The following is a 21,639-nucleotide window of genomic DNA, read 5'->3' as shown; positions in this document are numbered from 1 at the left end:
TCAATACATAAAATAGATAATACATCGTGAATAAGTAGAGTTTATTCAGGAATACAAGATCACTTCAACTTTGAAAAATTAATCAGTGTATTTCTTCATATCAACATCCTGAAAAAGAAAACGATATGATGATCTCCTTAGAAATAGAAAAAGCAAAACTCAATGCCCATTCATGACTTTAAAAAATACATAAATTAAAGTCTCAATAAACTCAAAACTTTTTCAACCTGATCATGGACATCTACAAAAAATATGCATCTAGCATTATATGTAATTGTGCAACACTAATTTCTGTCACTCCCTAAGATCAGGAGCAAGACAAGAATGTTCATCCTTATAATATGTATTCAACATTGTACTATATATGCTAACCACTTCAATAAAACAAGTTAAAAATAAATAAAAGACATAAAAATTGTGAAAGAAACAAGTAAAATTATTTATTCATAGATGGAATGATTGTACATCTAGAAAATAAATTTTAAAAATCTACAACAGGCATTAGAGCTTGAATTTGGCAAAGAAAAAGAACATATGGCCAATATATCAAATAAGTTGTTTTTCTATATTCTAGCAAAAATTAATGTGACTTGGTCTCTCTTTTTTTTTTTTTAATCACTCTGGTTAATGTGAATTGCAGCAGATGTTGGGCGATTCAAAAGAGCATTTAGGGAACTTCAGTGTTTCAGATAGTGATAAAGATCAGTTGGTCTAAAGTGATGGTGGAGGTTGAGAGTAGATTGACTCCAGAAATGTAAAATCAGTAGGACTTAGAGATGAATTAGACCCAGAAGAAAAGAGAGGTGTTAAGGGTCACTAGTTTTTCTGGCTTGTGCAAATAGATGGGAGATGGTACAATTCACTGAAAAAGTGAACCCTAGAAAGAACTGGGTTTGAAAAAAAGATCATGTGTTTAGATATAATTAGCCCAAGGTGCCTTTGAGACTCAGAGAAGGGATCAAATAGATGATGAACACTCAGAGGACTTTGTTTAGAGTAAACTGTAATGAGTCATAACTAGTCACCGTAGGAGGAGAGGATAGAATAGAAAGGGAACAAAACCTAGGATTGAGCTTACAAAACCCCCAAATTTAAAGGTTGGGTAGAAAAGGATAAAATGAGGAAAGAAGGAAAGGAATGGTTAGCAAGATAGGAAAAAATGATGTTATTTTGGAAGAGAGAGTCATCAAAAAGTACCTTTCCTGGAAAATGTGCTCTCAAAATCGCTGATGAATTGAAATATAATCCCCCAAGTAATAAATAGGCTGAATGGTAATGGGAAGGAGAGTCAGTTAAGCAAATAAGGATTAGTCAATGGAAGTCATTTTAAATATCAGAGATGGCATCATGCAGATTATGCCTTTTTCCAAAGAAAATTATGATTTTAAATTTGTTTTAATGCCTTTAGTTCTGGCCCCAAATTCTACCTTGTGTGATAATAATGCCATGAATACTACTTTTTCTTCCCAACCGTCAAGTTACAATTTTTAAATCTCTTCAGGTGTTTCTTTTGTATTCTGTTTCGTGGCTATATTTATGACTAGAAAATATTTAGAATAGGCAAAGGAATGATTCTGAAGGGAAACAAAGGATCCTGTTTTGATTATTAGGTGAATCTGTAAAGTACATCAAACAAGATGTCAGCAGTGATCATCTCTACGTGTTTAGATTTCCAATACAGTTTTCATAACTCTTTGTAGTAACTAAATAGTTTAAGATGAGGTTGTATTACTTTCATAATTTAAAATCGAAGTTGTAAAATATTAGTGTAATTTAAAACAAGGAGTCACTATTTTCCACATATTTATTTTCTTTTTTATTTGTCAATTGTTTCTTCTTTTTGAGTCATCTACTGTAATATTTTTCCTTCCTGGATTGTCGGCCTTGTTAAAACTTATTTGAAGCCATTCTCTCTCTATCATATTTATTGCACCTTTTCTTTGTTCATGTTTTTTGTATTTTCTCCCAGCTTATCATTTTGTTTTAATTTTATGCAGGCTATTTGGCATATTAAAGTTTTCATTTGTATGTATGTAGTGAAATTTGTCAGTCCTTTCCTATCTTCTTTATTGGTTCATATCAAATATTATTTTAATAATGAAAAAATGATCATTAATGCGCAGCATTAGATAGTTGGCTACAAAAATTGTGATCCATCTATCTGAAAGAAAGCCAGACAGCAAACAAGAATCATTTAAAACATTAAAAATGTTTATACTTACTTGCTGAGTAATACAGAAATGCAAACGTGATTCCATGTTTTCACTGTATGTACCTAAAAACACATAGGAAACAATGAGAATGCATTAGTAATGCTTATCTCTGTGCTGGGTAATCATACAGGACGTTTGCTTCTTTGTGCTTTTCTGTATTTTTTAGTTCTGTTATCTGCTATGTATATACAAGTAGCTTTTAAAATAAGAAAAAAAAATCTTAAAAAGTTTTTTTTAAAAAGATTTTATTTATTTATTTGACAGAGAGAGAGACAGTGAAAGAGGAAATATAAGCAGGGGGAGTGGATGAGGGGGAAGCAGGCTTCCCACTGAGCAGGGACCCCGATGCGGGGCTTGATCCCAGGACCCTGGGATCATGACCCGAGCTGAAGGTAGACACTTAATGACTGAGCCACCCAGGTGCCCCTAAAATGTTGTTTTAAAAATAAAAGCGGGGGGGGGGGCCCTGGGTGGCTCAGAGGGTTAAAGCCTCTGCCTTAGGCTCAGGTCATGATCCCAAGGTCCTAGAATCAAGCCCCACATCAGGCTCTCTCCTTGGCAGGGAGTCTGCTTCCTCCTCTCTCTCTCTGTCTGCCTCTCTGCCTACCTGTGCTCTCTCTCTGTTGAAAAAATAAATAAAATCTTGAAAAAAAATATAAATAAATAAATAAATAAAAGCCAGGGGCGCCTGGGTGGCTCAGTGGGTTAAAGCCTCTGCCTTCAGCTCGGGTCATGATCCCAGGGTCCTGGGATCAAGCTTCGCATCGGACTCTCTGCTTGGCATGAAGCCTGCTTCACCCTCTCTCTCTCTGCCTGCCTCTCTGCCTACTTGTGATCTCTGTCTGTCAAATAAATAAATAAAATCTAAAAAAAAAAAAGAATATTTAAAAATAAATAAATAAAAGCCAAACCTGTAAAAATGATTATAATGAAATGGTACACATGGTTAAGTAACTAAATGAGTATGTGGGGTAAGTTTTGGATCTGGAAGCCTATAAGTATGGTAGCACCCTTGACAAATCAAGGGGGGGATGGGAGGGGGCCAAGATGAGGAAAAATTGAAGAGTTCTATCTTAGAAATGCTGAGTATCCATTTACAGTGCCCTGCCCATGGATAAGTCATTTGGAAACATGGGGCTAGAGTTCAAGATGAGAGATACAGACATAGAAACGTGACATGAAACAAGGAAAATGGGAAAGTTCTGAAACAGTCACATTGATAGAAAGAGCACCCACCAAAGGAGACAGGGCAGAGGAAAGAGAACCTGAGTGACAAGAGACCTCAGTTATCCATTTTGTGAATAATGGAGAGGGAGAAGTTTTCCCCCAAACACATGAACATGCTGCCATGGGCAAAAATGGTATTTTATTTCACCTTTCATATTTCTTAGTGGGAATAAATCTACCAGAGTGTCCCTATCACCTTTCAAACTACAGGTTCCCACCCAGTCTTGTTTTACTCCCCATCCCTCTCCAAGTCCTACAACCACTATGCGTGTATGAGCCAAATCCAGAATAACAGCAGAGCATTTGAGGACAGAGATCAGGGGCGTTAGATAATTAGGTGGTGCTAGGGCCGTGAGGTTCTGTGTTTAGAGAGGAAAGGAGCACATTTGCTCTTGTCTCCTGGCACCCCCATAGAAGAAACGAGATTCAGCTGCCTTGGCCTGATTCTGTAAAGGGAAGGACTGAGGAGACGGGCGTAAGAATCTAAGCAATGACAGGGAAAGCCTGAATGGCCCATCAGTCGGAAAAGCATAGAGGAAAGAAGATCTGTTCTTTGAAAAGCCATGGCACAGTAGGCATCTCAAAGCCCTTTCACAGGTCTTTAGTGGGAGAGAAGAGAATCCTCCCCTGTTGCCTGGAGCAGTCATCGACAGGCATTGCTGGGCGGCTCTGTATGAGCTTGCCAAGGCTGAGCCCCACATTAGTCCGAGGCCGAGACTGGAATGCCTTGCAACTCCTGTAAGACTGAGGCCAGCCAAGGAGCAGTCCTCCTGGCAGCACGGAGGGCTGGGTGTTTTGTTTTTGTTTCAGTTTTTGTTGTTTCCTTACCCATTGAAGATGAAGGGGACAAACAAGGGTTTGCTTTTTTTTCTTTTTTAGGGAGTTAGGAAAAGAACCAACTCCTTATTTTTATTTTTTTTTATTTTTATAGATTTTATTTATTTGAGAGAGAGAGACAGTGAGAGAGAGCATGAGCGAGGAGAAGGTGAGAGGGAGAAGCAGACTTCCCATGGAGCTGGGACCCCGAGGTAGGACTTGATCCCGGGAGCCCGGGATCATGACCTGAGCTGAAGGCAGTTGCTTAACCAACTGAACCACCCAGACACCCACAACTCCTTATTTTTAAAAAAAAAATATTTTATTTATTTATTTATTTATTTATTTATTTATTTATTTATTTTAAGAGAGAGAGAGAGAGCGCACACATGTGAGCATGTGTAGGGGGTAGGAGCAGAGTGGGAGGGAGAAGCAGACTCCATGCTGAGCATAGAGCCTGATGAGAGACTTGATCCCAGGACCCTGAGATCATGCCCTGAGCTGAAACCAAGAGTCCGACGCTCCACCAACTAAGTCACCCAGACACCCCAGATCTGGCTCTTTCAAGGAGAAAGAGAGTCAAAGACTTGGAAAAGTTTACAAAAAAAAGAAAAAGCCAAGTAAAGAACTGCAGAAGAAGAGCATAGATCGAGAACTGAGAATAAATTTCAACACTTATCAAATAAGCCAAAGGAAGGAACATTTATTTTATAATTAAATGTATACCTGCCCAAAGATGACATGGTACCATGACAAACCATCATCTGGTTGGATATATTATCATTGGTTTTCCTGGCGACCGAGCAAGAGTCAGCAGTCAGCTCCACTGGTAAGCACTCAGGGTGAGTTGAAGGCAAAGCGAAAACCCTCAATGCGAGGAACTGGAGCAGCAGCCTCCAAAGGAAAGGAGCGCTCATGCGTTTTTTCCTCATAAATTCAAAATGAAAAACAAATATTAAAAAATGGACAAAAATTTGATTTTTTTGCAACTACAGTTGCTCTTGGAAATCAGTAACAAGGACAGTTTGTTCATTGCAACCGGCCTAATAAATTTAAGGCACGAAATGTGTAATTGGAAGTTTGTTATCATTTGGAAAGATCTTTTTTAAAAAGCACAGGCGTCCACCCGCAGTAGGTTGGTGTCAAGCAAACCGCCAAGCCAAATAGCGGTTGCTTACTGTTTGGCACGCAGGTGGTGGGCCCTCAAGCCATTTTTCAGAGAAGTCCAGATCCCTGAGGAATGCCCAGGACAAGGAGAGAGGGCGGGGCCCTAATGGAACTGTGGAAAGAATGCCAGGACACGCACTGGGACTGGGCACAGAGAAGTTTCTCACTAGAGAAAGACACATATTTCTTAAGCACACGTTGATACATGAGATGACTTCCCATCACGGTAATAATATATTGATAACATATGGGGTACTTTAATGTACTGAAGTCTCTTAACAACTCAATTTATTGACGAAAATTGATTCTTAGGAAGATAGGGCAACTTCCACATCACAGAACAGGAAGCAGAAATAACAGTTAAACCCACGTCAATCAGGCTCAGTACCATGCTTGTTAAACTGGCCCCCGCCCCCGCCCCGCCGCCTCATCCCTACCACAAGCTCAACTGAAACGAAAAGGTTCCGCTGGTGGCAATGTTGTTGTTATGATTTGAGATACAGTGAGAGCCGCTCCTGGATTCCTCTTCTTTTTAGAATTCACCAAGAAGAGGATTCAGTCAAAATTGCTGAGGAAGAGGCAGTCTGAGAGTTGCTGTTGCTTTTGAGTTGTGTGTTTCTGCTTTTTCTCCCAGTGGATATTTAAAGCAAAAAACCTGTTAGGTGCATTTCAGGATGTGTGGTTGCAGTGGCCACTCCTAAAGTAAGCCAGAGAAGGGATTATAAGCAAAGTGATCTCACCGATCACACTGTAGTAAGAAGCACGGGGGCCTCCTTATTCAAAGCTCACTGAATCCCCCTCATCTCAGGTCCTCTCCTGATTTCCACCACTGACAACAGTTCCTGTCCCCCCTACTGGTGGTGGCTATAGAGGTGGGAAAAAATATCCCACAAGAGTAGTCCTTTCTCCTTCTTTCTCTGCTCCTCTAGCTCCACAGGGAGACTATTGACTCTGTGTGTGTGTGTGTGTGTGTATCTGTCACTCCCTGAGGTATGCTGCTGCTTATCTTGTTTATGGGCTTTTGCTAGAACTGACGTGAGGCAGAGGACTAAGAAAGAAGCACACAGAGAAAAAGGTAAAACTGCCTCCCCACAATACAATAGTTTCAACAACACTCATGACTCTGACTCGCGTGCTGTGTCTCCTGAAATGGTCAGGAACTTTCAGTTCCGTGCACATGACTGTACAGTTAGTGCAGAGCAATGAGCTCGTCCCCAGGGCTGGCTGATTATAACACCTGAGCTCTTGGGAAGCACAGCATCCCAATCACAAAATGCCAGTTGCAAAGGAGAAAAACCAACACAGTATCATGTGCAGAGAGTTCCTGTTTTCACAAGAAATGCAAAAGCCCACTCCTCACACTTTTCCACTGGGGCCATGTCCTAGAGACTGAGCTGTGTGGCCTGCTGCAGCCGGTCCCCAATCCCCCCACTTCCTCCTGCTGCTCTCCACTGGGGATCCAATAGCGCCCCCTCCCTTCATCCCTTCAGGCTGGAGTGGAAATGTTTCCTACCCTTCGAGGCCCCCTGTGGCCCCCTGCACTCTGCCCACCCTTTGAACATCAGTTCTTCATTAGCACTTTGTGTGTCACCCATTTTAGGAGTCCCATCCCTCACTTGCAATACTCTGACTCTTCAATCTTAACAATACTACATTAAAAATAGAAAAATTACATTACACCCACGTTCTGACAGTCAAGACATTTCATACCAGGCCAGTATGTGTTATACAGATTTCTCCCCTTATGCAACCACCCCCCCTTCACATTCTTCCCTTTCTCCCTTAGATTCTGTATCCTCCACATGTCACATCTTTGTTTTCCACTCTTGCTTCTGCGGCCCTTGATTCGTACAAGGATGCCCCTGCCTCTCCCTCCCCTACTTCATATCCACCATTACATGACGCCTTCATCCCTCACTCCCAGGGCTGCCTATGGAACCATCCACATGGACTAATTTTTCTGCATATCTCTGACAGCTTCATAGTGCTGCCTTGGAGGAGATTGGATTCTCCCCAAAGGTCTTCATTTCCCCCATCTCCAACCAAATAATGATTCTACCTTTTAAACTCCAAGTGACCATCTACTTCACTGACAAAGACTTTATTACAGAAAGAAGGGCTGTTTCTACAACACATTCAGTTCTCTCCCGTGACTAACCTCAACACAACCAAATAGTCTTCTCCAGCAGTTCACTCACGTTCTCAATTGGTACTCTTGAATGAGTTCTAAATATAAATTCAAATATGTCCATTTGCTTATATGCCTACATATTACCATTATGTGTCTTGGGGATAGCCATGCCTTTTTTACACAGTACATTGTCACTGGCAATGACTATTACTATCTGGTCAGGAGGGAGGGAAATACGTAGTTTAGGGTTCTCTCTCTCCCTCTCTCTCTCTCTCTCTCAAATTCACCGTCTTATTAAAGGTGAGTCCCTAAAATTTTGTCTCACTAGGTTCAATTTTTAATACATAAGTCATTCAGATGCTCATTCTGTATCTGAATTCCACATGGAATGTGTAATAACAGGAAAGAGAAATATACAGACTCTCTATGCCTAGCATGGCAATGTGTCATGTGGCTTGGGGAAGGTATGTCTGGGAGTATCGTATGGCTGTTACTCAACCTGGACACAGAAGAGCTTTGTACGGATCCCTCACTGTCCAGTCCCAAATAACAGACATTCAGCTGAGCTGACTCACCTCGACGCAAAGAAATTTCAATCTAGCTCATGAAATAGTTTTTCAACTGAAAAATGCTCATCTTTTTCCAAAAGAAAAAATTCAGTCACTCCTTTATCCTAGTCCCCAATCCAGGATCATCTTTTTGCTTCATGGGACCCAAACTTACACCCTAAATGTAGTAATGAAACTTCTTCAATTCTCACAGCACACATGAGTGCCTGGGTGCTTCCCTTAAATACATTCTCACGGTATGATTAGCTACCATTAATTGGCTGTTTATAAACACTATCCTATGAAGGATGTACTACTACTACTCTGCCCACTTTATAAATATTAAAAACAAGACTTAGGATACTGAAGAAATTTGCCTAAGTTCACACAGTTAATATGTGGAGATGTTGAATTCAAACATGGGGCTGTCTAATTCCAGATGCAAATTTCTTTTACCAGCACACTGTACTAGCATGTTAGAATAGGCCAGTGTTGACTTTTTTAAGTGAAATGCAAAACCAAAACAATTTATTCCAAAAGTTCTCCTAAGACTCTTATTTTCCTAAGACAGTCACCAAGAAAGCTATACCACATAGCCATGAGGTAGATCATGAGCCAAGGACAGGACTCATATCATTTCAAGATGAAGATAAGCAAAAAATTCTTGGAATAATTTGTGGACCTTTAAGCAGAAATAGTAAATCCTCCCCTGTCTGCTTCATATCAGAAGGGATGGGGAGCTGCACTGCCTCTTGGACTGTGCACCCCAAAAGATTGTCAATGATAGGGATTTTCTATGATGGAGTCAGTTTCCAATAATTTCAGATTTTTTAAAAAGGTTTTATTTATTTATTTGACAGAGGGATAGCAAGAGAGGGAACACAAGCTGGGGGAGTGGCAGAGGGAGAAGCTGGCTTCCCTATGAGCAGGGGGCCTGATGCGGGGCTCGATCCCAGAATCCCGGGATCACAACCTGAGCCAAAGGCAAATATTTAACAACTGAGCCACCCAGGTACCCCACAATTTCAGATTTTTAATCAAACTTCTGATTTGTCAAGCTCTGTTGAAGAGTTCTGGCAAGTTAAACTGGTTTGGGTGAAGGGAAGGGGTCATCAAAGCCAGTGGGATCGGTCACTTGGAAAATGACAATGGCTGGGCAGCTGTAAATGAGAAAAGGTCACAACACATATGACTCTTTGGATCACTGACCTGTCCTTGTGGGTTTTCTCTTCAAAGAACATAGCCACAAGCATGAGCAAAAGAACCCAAACATAATAGCCACAACAGAATATAAGTTGCCCTAAAATTTGGCTTCCTAACTAGCCAGGCATAGGAACCAGATCCCATCCACCTCACATCTCCCAAAAAAAAGGTTTTTGTGTCCCATCGTTTTGCAATTTGTGAGGTTTCTTTCCTTTCCCTAAAAATGTGGGAGACAAAAATTCAGAGGCTGTGTGGTTAGCCCCCTGGCACTTCCTGTTTTGCACAAACGTGGCCATGGATTTCTCTAAAAAAAAAAAAAAATCAATTGCAACCATTTTACTATGTGCTTTATCATGACAACTTGGGGAAAACAGCAAAAGTAGCTATCAGGTGGTCTTAAATCTTTATCCTAGTTGTTTATTTCTATAAGCCAGTTATTTTAACTGACACTGAATAAACAATTTAACTACAAGAAAGACACAGGACCACCCAGCCACTGTCCCTCTCTTCCCGATAGTGTATATAACCATATGCATCCATAGTATAAAAATGACGACGATCTTTCAGAGCCAAAAAGACACTGGCCATGGTGTTGTCTGCATGTATGTGTGACTAGATGCTCCAAAGCTGTGCTTTCCTCCCTCGGGGTGTGTGAGTATCCTAGACTGATGTGGCCACATCAGCATCCTGGACTGATGGAGCCTTGTGGGGCCTGGCTCCTTGCCACATGGTTCTGTAGTGACTCTTAATCCTCAGTACCTCACAGTTTAGTCTTTAGGTCATTATCTAAGCTTCAGTTTTGTAGGGCCTGTTTACATATATGGCTATGATGTATCATATCCCTATTACATCCTCTAACACATCTTTAAGCCTCCCAATACCTATTACAACCATAAGCCCTTTGAAGTTCTAAGGCCCAGACTTAGACTGTGGGTGCAACTAGCCTTATATTACTGACTGAAGCAGGAATCGGAGTACAAACCCAAGTAACCCTATACATGCCTACATCTGCCATAAATAAGGCAGACCCTCAGCCCAAAGATGGTTCACATGCTGCCACACCAGGATGTTCCACATCAAAGGAGCAAAACCCAAATCACATCCCATATTTGGAGGAGTATAAATACCCGGGGAACACAAAATCACTGGATCATTGAAAGGTCAGACTGCTGCTGCAAGTGAAGCAGTTACTCTGTTGAATTTTGTGAATCCTTGAGAACCAGAGGGACTGGGCTTCTGCTGCTACCATTCCCCCTAACTCACATTCCAGAGCATCTGTGCAAAAATAGCCAATGCCAAAGCAAACCTACACACATCTCTTTAAAAAGCCTAGTTAAGGCAGCATTTATTATCTTATTTCAACCTCAAAAACAAACAACAAAACAAAACCATGAGGTAAGTGTTCTAATTCCATTTTTTTCATTTTAAAATTTTTTTTTAAAGATGCAGAAACTGCCTCATAAAGCTAAAGTGGCCTGCCGGAAGTTGAATAGCTAGCCAGTGGAATAAACTCTGTGTGTTGCGAAGTCTCGTTGACTTCAGAGCCAAAACACTGCACCAGTCCCAAAGACTAATCCAGAAGGAGGGATTTGTCTAAAAGCAGCCAGGCCTTCGCTCCTGGTCCAGTGCTCTCACAGTGTCACCTCCTCCAGGATTCCAACTCTTTTTTTTTTTTTTTTTCAGGATTCCAACTCTTGACTCCATTCTGGGATGTCTTGTAAGCTCATCTTTAATCCACTCAAGCTCAGTTCTTTTAGACTTCCAAGACATAATCAGCTTACTGACAAAGACATCTGGATTGCTAAAATGGAGCAAGGGAGCCATGCTCACCCCCAGCTGGGGCTGACACACTCCTTCAGGAGCCCTGCACATAGTCCTGTGGTCGGACTTGTACTCTAATATTGGAGTGTCCAGTGTGGTACAGAGGAGAGCAGTGTGATTCCAAGTGCATGGTGCTGATCATAAGTTGAGATCAATGTGATCCTGTAATGTGCTTGGAGAGTATCCTGCGTGACTGCCTTAGTAGTGACAAACCTTATTTGTTGAGCATTTTGCCATCATCCCCAGTGAGTTATTCAATAATAGATAATGAGGCATTCTTGCCAACATTTAAGTTTTAGAAAGGAACCGGGCTCTACAGAGAAAGAACTTTGAAAGGATATTTATATAGGACAGCTGTTGAGAGGACACATAAGCAGCAGGAACAAACAGTCACCCCAGGATTTATGTCCTACCCCTGAGAGGATGGTGGTCAGTGCACATCCCAAGAAACAAAAGAATCAGCTAGGAGAGAATCCTGCTACTTTGAAAGACTCCAGCAGCATTCCCAAAATGAGACTGATAAGCTATCTGCCAAAGAACCTGACACTTGCTGGTCCCATGACAAATGGAAGCTCCCTTTATTTCCTCTAAACTAACAAAAATAAGTGAAGAGTCCCTTGTGGCGACTTATACATGGAAATGCCTAGTAAATTTTTACTGAATAACATACATCATGTGAACACCCAGAGAGAAATAAATCCTGGATATAACTGGAGGACCAACGAAATAAAAGTAGCCATCTAAAATATAGTCCACGCCTCCAGTCACTCTCATATCATTATGTTCATTTTTATAGTATTTATCTCAATCTAAATTACCTTTTTGTTCACTGTTATATCCCAGAATCTAGAACAATGTCTACCCAGCATAGAAAACATGTTCAATAAGTGTATATTGAATAAATATATGCATACATGCAGTATTGAATGAATACATACTGAATCAATCAATAAAAGTAACCTAGTGAAGGTCCTGTATTACAATAGGTAAGCTCAGAATATGAGTTGAAAGGGCTGTCCTGGCCCAGTTAAGGCACACTCTGACCATGTAACCTTGAGTACGTAACCTTGTAACCTTGAGTCACTTGGTATCTCTTTGATTCATTTCTTTATCTATAAAGTAACAGTAATGCGCATTTCACCAGGCTGCTATAAAGATTGAATTCTGTAATACACTTGAAAATAATGTATAAACCATGGACACCATGTAAAATATTAAGACTATTACAGTGATGGGGCGCCTGAGTGGCTCAGTGGGTTAAAACCTCTGCCTTCGGCTCAGGTCATGATCCCAGGGTCGTGGGATCAAGCCCCACATTGGGTTCTCTGCTCAGCAGGGAGCCTGTAAAAAAAAAAAAAAGACTATTACAGTGATAACAAAGAAGCACAGTGAGATGATATGATGTTTACATACTTAAGAAAACCAAGTTCAGCATGGCTCATACCCCTGAAAAGTAGACCTTCCTTCTGGGCTCTACTTTTCTAAGCAGGTCTTTTCAGGCTATCGCAGAATGTGTATATATCCTTCCCCTACCTACTGTGGTGAAGTGCACAAATAACATTTCTCTGCCTAACTCTTATTCATGCCTAAAGACCCAGCTCATTGTTTTGTTGACTGTTTCTTTTGCTGTGCAGAAGCTTTTGATCTTGATGAAGTCCCAAAAGTTCATCTTTGCCTTTGTTTCCTTCGCCTTTGGAGACATATCTTGAAAGAAGTTGCTGTGGCTGATATCAAAGAGGTTACTGCCTATGTTCTCCTCGAGGATTCTGATGGATTCCTGTCTCACGTTGAGGTCTTTTATCCATTTCGAGTTTATCTTTGTGTACGGTGTAAGAGAATGGTCAAGTTTCATTCTTCTACATACAGAAGATATTTGCAAATGACAGTACAGACAAAAGGTTGATATCCAGGATCTATAAAGAACTCCTCAAACTCAACACACACAAAACAGATGATCATATTAAAAAATGGGCAGAAGATATGAACAGACACTTCTCCAATGAAGACATACAAATGGCTACCAGACACATGAAAAAATGTTCATCATCACTAGCCATCAGGGAGATTCAAATCAAAACCACATTGAGATACCACCTTACACCAGTTAGAATGGCCAAAATTAGCAAGACAGGAAACAACGTGTGTTGGAGAGGATGTGGAGAAAGGGGAACCCTCTTACACTGTTGGTGGGAATGCAAACTGGTGCAGCCACTTTGGAGAACAGTGTGGAGATTCCTCAGGAAATTAAAAATAGAGCTTCCCTATGACCCTGCAATTGCACTGCTGGGTATTTACCCCAAAGATACAGATGTAGTGAAAAGAAGGGCCATCTGTACCCCAATGTTTATAGCAGCAATGGCCACGGTCGCCAAACTGTGGAAAGAACCAAGATGCCCTTTGACGGATGAATGGATAAGGAAGATGTGGTCCATATACACTATGGAGTATTATGCCTCCATCAGAAAGGACGAATACCCAACTTTTGTAGCAACATGGACAGGACTGGAAGAGATTATGCTGAGTGAAATAAGTCAAACAGAGAGAGTCAAGTATCATATGGTTTCACTTATTTGTGGAGCATAACAAATAATATAGAGGACAAGGGTAGATGGAGAGGAGAAGGGAGTTGAGGGAAATTGGAAGGGGAGGTGAACCATGAGAGACTATGGACTCTGAAAAACAACCTGAGGGCTTTGAAGGGGCGGGGGGTGGGAGGGTGGGGGAACCAGGTGGTGGGTATTGGGGAGGGCACAGATTGCATGGAGCACTGGGTGTGGTGAAAAAACAATGAATACTGTTACGCTGAAAATAAATAAAAAATTTAATTAAAAAAAAAAATAAAGACCCAGCTCAGATGTTGCTGCATCCAAGAGGTCTCTACTGATGTTCCCCCTTATGAGCATGCTGTATACACAACACACTCTAATTTAGGTATTTCTCATCTGTAACCAGAGAGTAGCCTATGCATGTCATAGGTCTTGGCTTAGTCATCTGGGACTGACCATAAACTCCTTGAGAATTGTGCTTTTTTCTGACTATTACCTATACTTAGAACAGTGTCTGATACAAAGTAAGAATTTAGTGAATATGAATAAATGAATCAAGAGTGGACAAAACTTGGAAAGGCTGCCGTTTCTATTGGGTGGCATTGCAGAAAATCTTGTTACTAAGGCAAGTTAATAGTTAATCTTCCAAATATATTTTAAGAACTGACTCACAGAACTTCAGGAATGTGTGTCCTTGAAGGGGTTAGAAAAATGTCAAGCTGGGCATGACTGTTTATCTATTAAATGATATTTTCCTCCTTTTATTTTCCTTATATGTCTCCTGCAGCAATAAACAGGGTCTCTCTTCTTACCATGGCATGAACACAGCATCAACCACAAACTCCACACATTCCTTTTACAGAGACAACTGTACATGTTTCCAAATGAAAAAAAAAAAAAGTTAGATGCAAGATGTAGAAGTCATCAGCAATTTTTTTAAGGTCCCAAAGATCCCTAGAGAAATTAACATTTGCAAAATCACTTTGAACTCTAGGGTTCAACAGCTCTGTGAAAGTTCCATAGAATGAAAAGTTCCATTCCCATAAAATCAGAAATACCTTTGTGGGCTCACTTCATATCAGAATGCAATAAGGTTCATAAATGTCTCTGTGAAGTTTGAGTGTAATAAAGTTCAGCTATAAAACATTTAATATGTAACAGGCTTCTAGGCCAGTTGGAGCACTGACCATGTTTAACAGGACTCCCTTCACATAATACTTCATCAGCGGCAAAAAGAAGTATAAGATAGAGCAAGAAAAATCTATAAATACCTGCAATGCAACTGTCAAAGGCTTTTTTACTCTTGCTACAAGTCAGCTGAGCCAAGCTGACATTCATGATCGCTCTACCCAAAGTACGTTCATAGAAAGCTCTGTAATTCTGTCCCTGAAGAGCATGTAAAATCTACTTATCAGGACATGTCACTCAGCAGGTGATAGATATTCTCCAGCAGCTTTCTCTACAAAATGAGTTTTCCCTTTAGAAACCAGAGATTCAGGTTCCTTCCACCTGTCCCGAGTTATTGTTGAACCTTCTCTTCAACCCAAACCTTGTCCTACCCACTGAGCCACTGGACCCTGGATGGAGCAATTACATTAACAAAGTTCAAGTGCAGTTTCAGTTTGCAATTTGGTCAGGCAGGCTTAGGATGTCTCTTTCCTAAAAAAGACCACATCACTCACCTGAGGGATCCCCCTCCTTTCATGCTTCTCCAGTGCTAACAGTACTGCATCTATAAGGGTTTAAAGGAACACAGCAGAATCACACCCAAAGCTCATTCTATCACTTCTTTTAGGCTTTTGCTGAAATGTCTCTGCTACATACAGCCCTTTCCTGACCATCCAAATTAAAATAGCTTCTTGATTACTCTATAACCCCTTATATTATTTTTTAATAACTTTTATCATCCCTCATTATACTTACTTACTCATTAGTTGTCTCTCCCCTCACTAGAATGTAAGCCTCCTGAGGGCACAGATTTCATTTCACTCACTCACTACTGTGTTCTCAGGGACTAGAATCACTTAACACCTGGTTGGTGCTCAGTAATTAACACCTGTTGACATTAGTGTGGATGGATGGATGGATGGATGGATGGATTGGATAGACAACAGAGATAGAAAGTTATGGATAAATGATGTAAAGGAAGACTTGAGAAACCCATATTGTACTTAACCCATTTCAAAACACAGTATACAGTCACATGGCTCTGTTTCTGTAGGTTCCTCAGTGTGTGATGTCCTGACCCCCTAAAAAAGGACCTGTCCTTATACACCCAGTGACTATTTTAGCTACTCTCTGGAGCTGCCACCGCCCTCAAAAGAATCAGTCATGTTCTCCTCTATGTTTCAAATGCATTTAAACTTATCTTTATAAAATATTTTGAACTATGTCTCCTCCCTCCCCGTTTGCCTCCTGTAAAAGACAGTGTGTTTCCTAAAGACCTGGTCTGGCAGAATTATATAGCATACCTGATTGATTGTCTAAGGTGCATAGGATGTATCAGTGAGTAAAGTAGACAAAGATCTCTAACCTTGTTGGAATTGTATTCTTTTTAAAAAAAGATTTATTTATTTATTCATTTGAGAGAGAGACAGTGCTCATGAGCAAGTGGCGGGGGGCGGGGGGTGCGGTTGGCAGGCAGAGGCAGACAGAGAGAGAAAGAATCCCTAGCAAACTCCACACTGGCCACAGAGCATGACATGGGCTCAATCTCATGGCCCTGAGATCATGACCTGAGCCAAAATCAAGTTGGATGCTAACCAACAGAGCCATCCAGGTGTCCCAGAATTATAGTCTAATAAGTGTGTATTAAATATTTGTTGCAAAACATGGACTTTCTTCAGGGATATCTGACTCTGCATTCTCATTCACAAGCCTGAGTATTTTACCTTCTCTAGCAGATGACCTAAAAATGGCAGTTGCTTATTGAGTGCACAAGGAGAAAGACAAGTCTCCCTTTTCAGGGGCTTCTGCTGTTATTTTGGAGGTTAGATTGAGAAATCCAACTTTCAGTTGACAAAAATCAAAAGAAAGGGAGGTACGAGAATCAAAGATTTCCTTAGGAATAGGGTGAGGTAGGCACCCATGACATCAGGACCACAATAAAAGATTGAGGCAGAAGACATTGACCAGTTGCTCATTCCAGTACCATCCCTCTACCTATGGGAACTAAGCATTATAGCTGAACCCATGGCAGCCATGGAAATTAGCCCAAGAATTAGCTATGTTATGTATGTATGAAGCTTGGGAAATTCACCCCCAAGTAGTGGCAACTAGTGGTTAAGTCCATGATCATCACATAGTTTGGTGTGGAACTTTTTTATCAAGAAAAAAGCATTGATGGAAAAGAGGTCCTTTGGACTGAAATATTTGAAAGAACTCAAAATTATCCAAGATGTTAGGAAATCTAATCTCTCCTTCAAGGCCTCTACACATAGTGGCTTGCTCTTTTCATCACTGACACCTCCTTGCTCTGTAAGTACATTGTCAATATTGAAACTCAAATCAGAAGAGGTCATGTGTCAAGTACATGAGGAAGTGAGGAAGTTTGAAATCAGAACTGCCCCACAAAGTAAAGGATTATAGGCACCATACCAATGAAAGAATAACCCAATCCGATATAGGTTTCTGTGGGAAATATGAGTAACAAAATTAATGCTTTTCCCAGATTCTATCTACATATCCATTAAAAAGACAAGGTACTCATTTCCAAACACTCAAGCAGATATAAACTAAATGAAAATAGTGGAATTTTAGGGCTAGCAGAGGTATTAGGTCATTTTGTCCATCCTTCCAACTGGAGCTTGTGCCTTCCTCTGAGTGAATACTCAGCTTCTCCTTGAACATCTTCAGAGGAGACTACTCTCTGTTCACTTGTCTTCACACATCCTCAAACATTTTCATAGCTATTGAGATATCTGATCAAAAGAAAGAAAGAAGGAGAAAGAAAGGAATTTTAAAAACCTGATTTCCAGATGTTTCTTCCCAGGAGAAACATGCAGTAAAACTGAATGGTAAACCTCATTGATAGAACAACAAGCTAGATTAGATGTCCCAGCACAGTATGCACCACTATGCCTCAGAATCCCAAGGATTCATTAGGGGTTAATTCAATCTCTGTAATGTTCTTGGAGGAGGAAAGAAATAACTTTCCACCTATTTTTCAAGCTATTTACCTTTATGTCCCCTGGAACCTTTTAAATAACATTGCTTAAAAATCCAGTCTGTAAGCTGCCCTTGGCTCCAAGAATCATTAAAGAATTTATAAGCTGTTTTCTCTCCTACCCAAGAGCTACTGCCAGGGGAAGCAAAATCCAGACATTTGCAACTCAACACAGGTGAGTGCCTGGCTAATCTGATCAATGAGGAGGCAGCAGTCACAGTCACCTCCGACACAGGGCATCTGACAGGTGTAGATATTCTGTTCTTGCTAATGCTGCTTCAGGGCACTTTGCCCTTTTCCACTGCGGTGGAGTTCTGAGCTGTAGAGACTTCCAGGCCCAGGTACCAATCCAGACAAAGCTGACTTATGTCTGCCAGGGCCTCTCTGGAAAGCTCAGGAGTACAGACTGTCTTGGGAGGCTTCTGATATTTCCTGCTGGTGATGTCCAAGTGATGATGGCAATGGCATGCAGTGTCCACCTGAGGACAGTGCAGTATATAACCCTGCTGAAGCAGTTCAAACAAATGTCCCAACTTAATCATTTAATGCTAGTAGTGGCATTTGGAATCTCATAAATCATGGGGTGGGGCACGGGGGAGAAAAAAGGCTTTTTCTGCATGAACTCCTCAGAGAGTTTCCAACAACAGAGCTTTGGCCAGGCCTATGCAAAGCCAAAGAATTCTCTTTAGTCACCTGCTTGTGATGGCAAACCCGAGGAATCCTGAGTCTTGGGAACTATTGAGTAGTACAGTTACCACATCAGTGGAGACACTTACTTGTCTATTCCTGAGTGTCATCCAATACCCTCCCTTTCCAATCCTCAGGTAGGGAAAGAGTTTATAATGGGGGCAGAAAGGGGACAGGGTACAGTGATCTGTTAGTTCCCTTATTTCTCTTACAGTTTTAAGTTTTCTTATTATTTCTTCACCTTTGCCTAAAGTTCATCCAAGAATTCCTGTGAGAAGGAAGAGTTTCCTGGAAACCTGGGATTTGAATTGAGATAAGACTCTTTACTTTTCTCCCTGACAAAAAAAAAAAAGTAAAGGAAAGCATATGTGTGCAAGCGTCTACATATGTGCACATGCAGACACTGAAGTATTGACCTGAATCAACTTTCCTGGTTTTCACCAGTCTTTTTGCCTGATTTATATTCTTACAACAGAGGGTTGGATTCCTTAGCTACAAGAACAAGAATTCAGCCAGTCAAGATTGTGAAATCAATTTACTTTAGTTAGCAGGTAGAAGTAGGTAGGGTGACCCACATAGTTATTTCACTGACACATAGCCAAGAGCTCGCCTAGGGCGAGGCATGTTTCAAGGAGAAGTATATGCAGACCCTTAAAGGACTAACACCCCATCTTTATACAAAAAAATTGCAACACACTGTAGCTGTGATGGTGAAAATAGTCCACATCACATAGACCAAGCCGCCAGACTTCTGTCATCTAATACTATGAACCGTTCTCTACTTGCCTCATGCATACTCCCCTTAACTTGTCAAAGCAATTGTGCAAGTGCATGATCGTGTCCCCTGCTTCTTTTTTTTTATCTCTAACAGGCAAGTATGACTGGTGAAGTATCTCAGTGACATCTTTTGTAAGACATAGCAAGGACTCAGTAAGGAAAATTCCCCAGTGGGAAGGGCATATAGCTCTCTGAGAAGTATGAAATGTATTCCCAGCTGGAAAAGTGGGTTGTTGTGCAGTCTCAGAACCAAGAGCTAATAGACAAATACGAATAAGAACTAATGATATGGCATTAAGTAGTGAGCTCATTGAGATTCTTTCATTTCTATAATTATCCTAAAATGTGTCTTTATCCTCTGCCATGTGTCATCAAAATTCATTTCCATTTTTTCCTGGATGTAGAAGTAAACTATATTTTCCAGCCTCCTTTGCAGTAATATGTGACCATGTGACAGAATCTTAGCCATTAGAATACTGGCAGAAGTGATGCACACCATTTACAGGCCTAGCTGATAAACCCCCACCCTCCATATGCAATGCTCTCATTCTTTCCCCAGTCATCAGATGAATAGAGAATTCTCTGTGGATGTGAAAGAGGTCAGAATCCAGAGACAGAAGGAACCTGGGTTCCTGAATTACCACTAGAATGCTCCCCACCAAATATCCAGGGGTTTCATGAGTGAGAAATAACCTCTTACCGTTTTAAAAATAGGATCCCTGGCTAACAGATCTTTTGCAAGCAGATTTCTCTTCTCTGGCTGATGACATAAGTGTGTCTCCTGGGTGCAGTTTGGTGTATGCTATTGATATTTTCTGTCGTCCCATGTTTCATCTGGCTCTTAGCCAACTCTTTTCAGTTTGTACGCTACACAACACCCTCCTCCTTTCTTCTAGGCACTTCTACAGTTTCCTTGAAACAAAGTATGGTTATGAATGACATAAAAAATGTCTGTGTTCTGTGAGCCTTACCTTAAAACTATTAGTAGGGAGACAGTGGTTGGGAGTGAAGGTGGGAGAAGGGGATTGTAAGCATAAGAGGCCATAGAGAAGAGCCATGCCTGAGAGAAAGTTGGGAAACTCTTCTGATCTTTAGAATAGAAGTCGATGATAAATTGCTCTTCTTACTGAAAGAACTATGGACCAGAAGCCAAGACTCAGCTCAACACTAATGAGAAATGACTTGGCCTTCCCTTCTATTTTGGACAAAGGAAGGAACAGTCACATATCTTCTACTTTGAGAACAACGAGAAATCTACATATTATTCTAAGAGGGAAATCACCCACATTATAAAGTAGAAAAAGATGGAAACAGGGAGCATTTGGACCAGGAAAGACTGCGGTTATTACACAGAGCCCACCAATAACTCCATTGTCCCAGGACAGTGCATGCATATCACTTGTGGAGATGGGAACTGGAGGAAACAAAAATCGGCCTGATAAGACACAGGGCTTTTGTAACTACTAGGAAGTGCCAGTAAAATCCATTCTTGATCCAGTTTACTGTGAGCTTCATGTCCTTGACACCATTATAAATGACAATCGATTATCAGAAGTCTCTAAACATAAAATCCTCGTCAGAAAACAATTTTTTCTTTCAGTCAGAGGGAGCCTAGGTTCTTGGACAGAACTCTCACTGGGAGCCAGCTCAGTAAATATTGGCATCTCTCAAACATCAGAAGTCGACTAAATGGTCCTGCCTCAGAGGCTTAGCCAGAGCTGCAGCTAAAGTTCATCAGGGTTTTGCGGGGAGATTGTTGGTCTAGGAAAACAAAATTCTGAGTACTCCCATTGTGAAACTGCACTGCAAAATGCAAAATAATAAGAGGAAAAATATGCTTTTCCCTTTCACTCCCATGGAAAAAGTGATCCATCCTATTGTTCTGATATTTCCTTTCCAGTGTTTGCAAACTTACATGGTTTCCATACTGGGGAGCAAAGGACGATATGAATTCAGCTTTCATTTGGTGACGTGGCAATTCTCCAGCCTCACGTCTTCATCTGGTTGTCACACAGGGACTGTTTTCTGTGATTTATGTCTAAGTCCGGCCCTAGAAAATGTTGATGTGAATTATCTCCCAAGTATTTCTCCCTTTATGGTTCTTGGTGACTGTTTCAATTTTACAATAAATGAGTTGAAATGCAACTGAGGGAGTATGCATCCACATAGCCCAAAGTTGGGGGTTTCTCCTAAAGAATTAGATAGGCACAGCTATTTTTCCCTCCAGACACTTGACCTAGCAGTCATGTAGGATTTGAGTGGCATCTTCTCTGAGATACGCTACTCACTGACAAAACATTGAAGATTGCACTGCAGGAGGCTGATAAAAATCAGATGA

General features: G+C 40.9%; 1 long non-coding RNA gene across 1 annotated transcript; it reads right to left on the bottom strand.

Annotated features, from left to right (window-relative positions):
• Positions 1-25: 25 nt before the first annotated feature.
• Positions 26-5,687, bottom strand: LOC308346021. The gene is made up of 3 exons (XR_013967131.1): positions 4,983-5,687; positions 2,223-2,275; positions 26-108 (listed from the first exon to the last, which is right to left on the bottom strand). It is a non-coding gene; the product is annotated as an uncharacterized lncRNA (long non-coding RNA).
• Between the last annotated feature and the right edge of the window lie 15,952 nt (positions 5,688-21,639).

Source organism: Martes martes (assembly GCF_963455335.1).
Source record: "Martes martes genome assembly, chromosome: 7".
Lineage (NCBI taxonomy): Eukaryota > Metazoa > Chordata > Mammalia > Carnivora > Mustelidae > Martes > Martes martes.
Note: the sequence above shows the minus strand (reverse complement) of the source record. Positions and strands in the feature narration are given on the sequence as shown.